The sequence below is a fragment of the Zea mays genome, chromosome 7 (assembly GCF_902167145.1).
Source record: "Zea mays cultivar B73 chromosome 7, Zm-B73-REFERENCE-NAM-5.0, whole genome shotgun sequence".
Classification (NCBI taxonomy): domain Eukaryota; kingdom Viridiplantae; phylum Streptophyta; class Magnoliopsida; order Poales; family Poaceae; genus Zea; species Zea mays.
Genome location: NC_050102.1, coordinates 72,935,656 through 72,942,124, shown reverse-complemented (window position 1 = coordinate 72,942,124; position 6,469 = coordinate 72,935,656). Strand labels below are relative to the sequence as shown.

General features: G+C 47.3%; 1 pseudogene; it reads left to right on the top strand.

The window, feature by feature from the left end:
- The first annotated feature begins 4,596 nt into the window (after positions 1–4,596).
- On the top strand, positions 4,597–5,945 carry LOC109940960 (uncharacterized; annotated as a pseudogene).
- The last annotated feature ends 524 nt before the right edge of the window (positions 5,946–6,469 follow it).

Genomic DNA, 6,469 nt, shown 5'->3' with positions numbered 1-6,469 from the left:
CAAGCGGCCGCCTTCGGCTGACAACTCAGCTATACGCTGACTGTCTTCTGCCCACACCCTGTTTCGGTGACGTATCTCCGTTCGAAGCTGTTCCACTTGGGCTTCTAAGTCCCCGATTGGATCGTTGCTGCCGCCGCTGCTCCTTTCATGTTTTGGAGCCAACTGATGCCGAGGCACGCCAATGGGTCCAGTGGACTTGCCCGCGGTTTTCCTCGTACGTGGCATATCTCCATAAGGGGAAAATTTATTAGTATAGTTTTTAAACATGATGCATGCATAATTACATAATCAACCTTTGTTGATCCTACTTCATCTATTTTGCACTCTATTACCTGGTCTTGAAAGATGCGTACTTCCAGAAAGTGGCAAGGTAAGAATGAAAGAAATTTTCTTAGATAAGTATTTGAAAATTCTTTTTGAAATGCTTCATAATATCTAAAGAGATGGGCTTCGCTCTGATACCAGCTGTGACAGAACCTCCCAAGTCATTAGGCCCACGTACAGTTGTCCTTGTCCAACGGACCTCAGACAACCCTATAGATGCACATAATCACTCGACAAGTTCAGTATCTGTATCCTTTACTTTTCCCAAGAGTCTTTCACCCGTCATGCAGATATTACAACACATCAGAGGAATGAATGAGCGGAAGTGAATTACAATAACTTAGTTTACATTCATTAAAATATAGAAAGAGTATAATTATTACATCACCAGGATATAAGAGTGCATAAGTATTATTATTACAATCCTGGGAGGCAAAACCCCTCCCACATAAAAGTATATTGTTTTTCAAAAGGAAGGACCACGTCCTTCCGCAACCACATTACTGTTGAGGTTCGTCCTTGGGCACCACATCCTTGGGCACCACCTTAGTGCAAAACAGCAAAAGTCTGATGTTTCATCACCTACAACAACATGGGTTCGAAAACCCTGAGTACGAAGTGTACTCTCTCATGTCTTACCCATCAAAAGAAAAGACTCTCAAGGATATGCTGGTTTAAGGTTGTCAAGGTAAGGCTTAATCAAGAATCAAGACTATGTTTGCAAAAATGCTTACTAATAGTGGATCCTTAAAAATCCAGTTTTATTAGCAAGTTAAGTCATTACCTGTCACTAGAGTTCTTTCTACCCTAGTTCAAGCACTTGGCCTATACTAGCCATCCTTTTATCAACCCTTCTTGTTCACTGGAATGCTACGTGTAAGTCAGTGACCAAGTCTTCATGTCCGAGAAGTAACGGCGATCTGAATCGATTAATACCTAGCTAGGGATCTCCAATCACACGACATATGTAGCACTTAACCCTTGCATATGTCAACTGGCCACCGAGGTTCTTAAGACCAGACCGAGTTCACGCCAACCGAGAGCACAGATACACCACCGTCCAGCCTCTTGCCATGGAGGGTACACTCTACTCTCGCCATCTCTCCACTCCCATTGCATGTTGGCCTTTTTGGTATTAGTCTACCTGAGGCAAAGCTTACCCATGACGAGGCATGTGACCAGTTAAAGGATCCTCAGTAGGCCCACATCGAAATGGTCCTAATTGACTTAGATAGAGACACTACACCGAGACTCTCTTGTCGTGCAAGTCACCCACCCAGTCTCAGCTTTATCATTTCAAACCCAAAGTTTGGTACCTGGTAGAGGTACATCTTTTCCAATGTTGAACCCATCATGGCCATGATGGATCCACCATCAAGTTTTTTTTGAAAACATCCCTTCCTCTGTGAAGCATCACCTTTTGTTTTGAGACAAAACATTTGTTTTTCTAAAGCAAGACTAAGCATCTGAAAACCTTTTAATAAAACGAGTAATCAAGAATGGTAAACAATTCCAAGGAAGGAAATGCAGCAATTGGTTTAACACCCAACTCCTATCACCTAATGCATCATTCAAGTGATAAAGAGTTTTAAACAGCAAGGAGGTGGCAAATGCACCGGGGCTTGCCTTGTGTTGTAGGAGAGTCGGGCTCTGTTCCACAAATATCAAAATAGAAACAGTTCCCGGCAGGTGGATTTTCTGCTGATGGAGTAGTCTCTTCCTCTTCAACGGTCACTTCTTCCTCGTTCTCTATATATAACCATGAATGCTTATGTAATGCTTATGAAAATGCAATAATAGAAAAGATGTATCAAGTTGTATCTTGAATACAACTTTCCTTCACGGTGCACTAGGGTAACTAGGGTTTTTCTAGGTCAGTACCTCAGTAGGGTTAGACATTTTTACCCTAAAGAGATAGGGTTTTGGGTTTGAGAACCAAACAATGTCCAAAACATATCAAACTTTACCCATGGGTCCTAAGTACCAAAATAAGTTCACCCAAAAAGTTTTATGATTTTTGGAGCTATCTAGTAATTTATAAAATACAAAAAGACTAGTTTTAGGCCTTTATAAATACTACATAATTTCTATTTTAGGCTAAAAATCTTGGAACTATTTTTGTTAACTACTATAGAAATTTAGGAGTTCAACAAAATTGGTCCCATATTTTTATAATTTTTCTATAATTTTATATAGATTTCCTAATTCTAGCAGAAAAAGAAAAAGGAAAAGAATCAACAGTAATGGGCTCAATTTAGACCGAGTTAGCCCAATACAGGCAGAACACGCCCACGTTGCTGGATTTGCACTGGGGACCCTGGTGATTTGAAAAACCCATTAATAGTCCCGCACACTATTTTAATGTGTCACTGACATTTATACCGAGGCCCTTCACTTTCTAATTCTTCACAACCTGCGATCCCCGACCAAGGACGGCGGAGCAGTGGCTCCGGCGAGCCAAGACCAGCCGAAAAACACAATGACTAGGGTTCCGGTGTGGCTGACACCCAATTCTACTCCTAATGACCCTTTCCCCTCACTCAATTGCAAGGTTATGGCTCTTAATCACTCTGTCCACGGTGATGGCGCAAATCGAGGACGATCCGAAGTGTTCCCGGTGATCTAGCACGGTCTAGTTCAATTGGCCGGGTCGAGAAGCATCAAGGGCATACAAGAGTGCTAAAACAAGAGCTAGGAAGGCGTGATCGAACCTGTGAAGGGCTGACTGCGGCTAGCTCACACACGCGGTGTTCTTGACCAATTTGGGGGAAATCTCAAATTGGGGCGCTCTGGTGGACGATCCGAGGCACGGGCTAGTGTATTGGGTGCGTGACTACCTAGCGGAGCCAATGGCACGCTCAATTTATAGGACCCGAGGGTGGTGGCTCTTGAATTTGGCATGACGCGGTGGTGGCCGGAGAGAGGGACTGAGTCACAGGCACGGTGACCGTGGCTGTTACCGTGGCAAGGCCTTAGGCAATAGAAGGGTTGTGTATTGTGATCAATTGCGACGTGGTAAGATGGCTGACGGCGTGGCTTAACCGCGAGGGACGGTGGCACGACGATGATGGTCGCGCGGCCACGTCGCCGGCAAGTGGATGAGCGACAGAGCAGCTACTGTACTCCAAGTTCATCAACGGCGGGATCTTTTCACCCGGGGATCGTTATCTGTGTTTAACTGGGCGTGAATCACGACGCCAGTGTGAATCCGAGCGCAAGATCACCGGCGGCGAGTGTGACACCCCAGGTGTCTATTTCGCATTATATCGGGAGATTTATCCTAATCTCGGATGCTCAGTAAAAATTTCTATTCTCGCTCGTGTATGTCTCTGATTATTCGGATTATTCATCCACATTTCACCGAATTTGGAGTTATTCAGTCTCACAGAAGGCCAAATTTGGAGCCTATTAAAACTTTTATTTTTGTCGGCACGAATGCAACCTCGAAAATCATTCTCGATTTATAAATCTCGTTCAAAACTCATTTAATCAAGCGCTCGACAATTGCTAGTCGAGCTGTGTTTGAATCCAATTTATCGATGTTCGATCTATGTCTAAAAAATTAATCCGAGTCCGTACTCTCAAGCGGAATCTCCAATGTGTTGTCCTCTAATAAATTTTTCTCCAATTCGGCTTAAAATCTCTGTGTCCAATCTAAATTCGAAAATCAGCATCGGCAATGATTTCTATTAATCCGACTCGCTTTATTTCGATTACGAACCCGAAGCCTATCGATCTTGATTCATTTTATTCTACTTATGCACGAGAATTTAATTTCCAAGCAACACCCAAATAAAATGTTTCGGATCATTTTATTCTGTGGGCTCGCATTCGTCCGGACCTCAGTTCGCTCTGTTCCCTCCGTCGGTCTCAGCCAACGAGTGAGCTGCGCAAATCAACCAACAGCTGACCACCTCCCTCCTAACCAATCGGCGTTGTCACCCTCCTCAACCAATCATTGACACCAGTCTCTTCACCAATGCCTGACACCAGCCAACCAGCAGCAGCCGACCGAGGCCACCAATGCCGCGCGTGGTCGTCGCCTTAATAGCAGAAGCCCCCTGGCAGTCGCTCCCTTCTTCCATTTCCTAGCCGGCAGGCTTCTCACACACGCAAGCACATACTCCTGGCGCAAGCAGCCAATGGCCTGCAGCCGCTGCTTTCAACCAGTGCCGAGCGACCGCGCCTTCGGCCAATGAAATTCCAGCGATGCCTCGTTAAATCATCCCTGCGCTCTCCCTCTCCCTGTCTTCTCTCCCACACGGCAGCAGCCAGAGCGCCATCTCCAAGCTCCAGCCCCTCCTCCCTAGCGCATGGGGCAGAAGCCTCCATGGCCAAGCTCCTCTGATGCAGGCGCCCAGCCTCCCCAACTCGGCACCCCTCAAGCACACGGGACCGCAGCGCCTCTGCTCTCCCATCTAGGCGCCCCTTCCCCTAAGCGGATCCATGGTGCTAGGAGAATCACCTCCTCGGCAGGTGCTCCAACCTGGCGTCCATGACGCCAGTGCTCTGCACAACGTCCCCCTCCCCCAGGCTCCTAGCACGCAGAGCATTTCTCTAGGTCCGAGCTCGAGCAGCCGCTCCCCTCAACAACTCCCTCAACGCCGGCCTCCTCTGCCCCAGGTCCGGTAGCCCTCCCCAACCAAGCTTCTCCCATGGCGCTGCTACCTCCAGGATGGAGCTCGACACCCAAAGGTTGGAATCCGACCCTCTCTCTGTTCCCCTCAATTTCAAGCTCCCTTGGCGTTTCTTTTTGCCCTGCAGAAATTCCCCCTGGGCGCTGGAGGCGCCAAGCTCGCGCTGGAGCACGGCAAGGCTTGACCGACGCCCTTTCCATGGCTAGCTTTGAGCAGTGGGTCGAGCCCCTCTTCTTGCCATGGCACTTGACCCCTGCTCTTCTCTGCCCCACGACGCCCAGCCTTTCTACAGGAGCAGGCGCCCTCTGCATCTCCCTGGCGCAGGAAATCCCTAAGTGCAGGCGCCCAGGACTCCCATGGCCGCTAGCCTCTCCATGCAACCGAGCTCCCTTACTTCCCAGCCATGGACGAGCCTCTGGTGTGCATCGAGCTCCCCCATGGTCGAGCTCCCCTCTGTTGCTGTGGCCAGCGACTCCTTCAGGCGGGTCTTCATCCTGTCGCATTGGACGCCGCTCCTTTTCCCCGGCCACCGTCGAACCAGCATGGACCCGATCTACGCTGTGCAGCAGCGCCGGTCCACAGCAGCAGCCTCGACATCCCCTCTGCGTCGCGCCCTTAGCGTGTTCGATGTAATGCCGCAGCAAGCAGCAGCAGCGATGCCCTTCGCTGTGTCACGCTCGCCAAGTCGGGCCTCACTCCGTCGCTCTGTGCAGCATTTCTGCGTCGTCGTCAAAACCCATGGTGAGACCCCGCTGTCCCGCGTTTCTCATGTTCAATAAAATGACCGAACTAATAAACTGTGTAATAATTGTGTATGTCGTTTAATCGCATCATGTGTCGTCGTCGCGCTTCACGCGTCGTTTCTCGACTGGAAGCCAAACCGACATGCATGCATGCACAACTCCACTCGGGTTTCAGCCAAGTCTGTTCGCTTTAGAAAAATTGTGGTTTTTTTTATTTACAATTCAGTCGATGGCGTGAATATGTGTGTGAAAATATAATTGTATGAATGAATGTGTGTAGAGAAGAAACTGAAGTAGAAAAGAACTCGGACATTTTTATATTTTGATAGGAAAATTATGCGATGCGTTGTTTGATGCGAAAAACTATGTTACAAAATGCGGATTGTGTTTTGGAAAATGCATCGATATGTGTTTATGTGAAAAGTGTAATTGTTTTATGCAATGTGATGGGATTCGTGATTATATTGGGAATATATTTAGTAATGTGACGAGTAGTTTAGAAAATGCTAGTTTGCGTGGAGGATGTGTTATTAAGACGTGAGTGTCGGAGTTCATATTAGTGGTCGTGCCACGTTGATCGAAGTGTCTCGAGTGCACGCCACCATATGGTTGCATACGAGACGAGGTTATGCGCATGATGAGTTTAGTAAAAATCCATCGGTGCCACTAGTGTTACGTTGAGGTTTATTTGTGCGTGGAAAGTAATAATGTGTTTAATACTTAGAACTCTTAGTCGATGGTAGAAATTGTTTTGGCTTATATAGT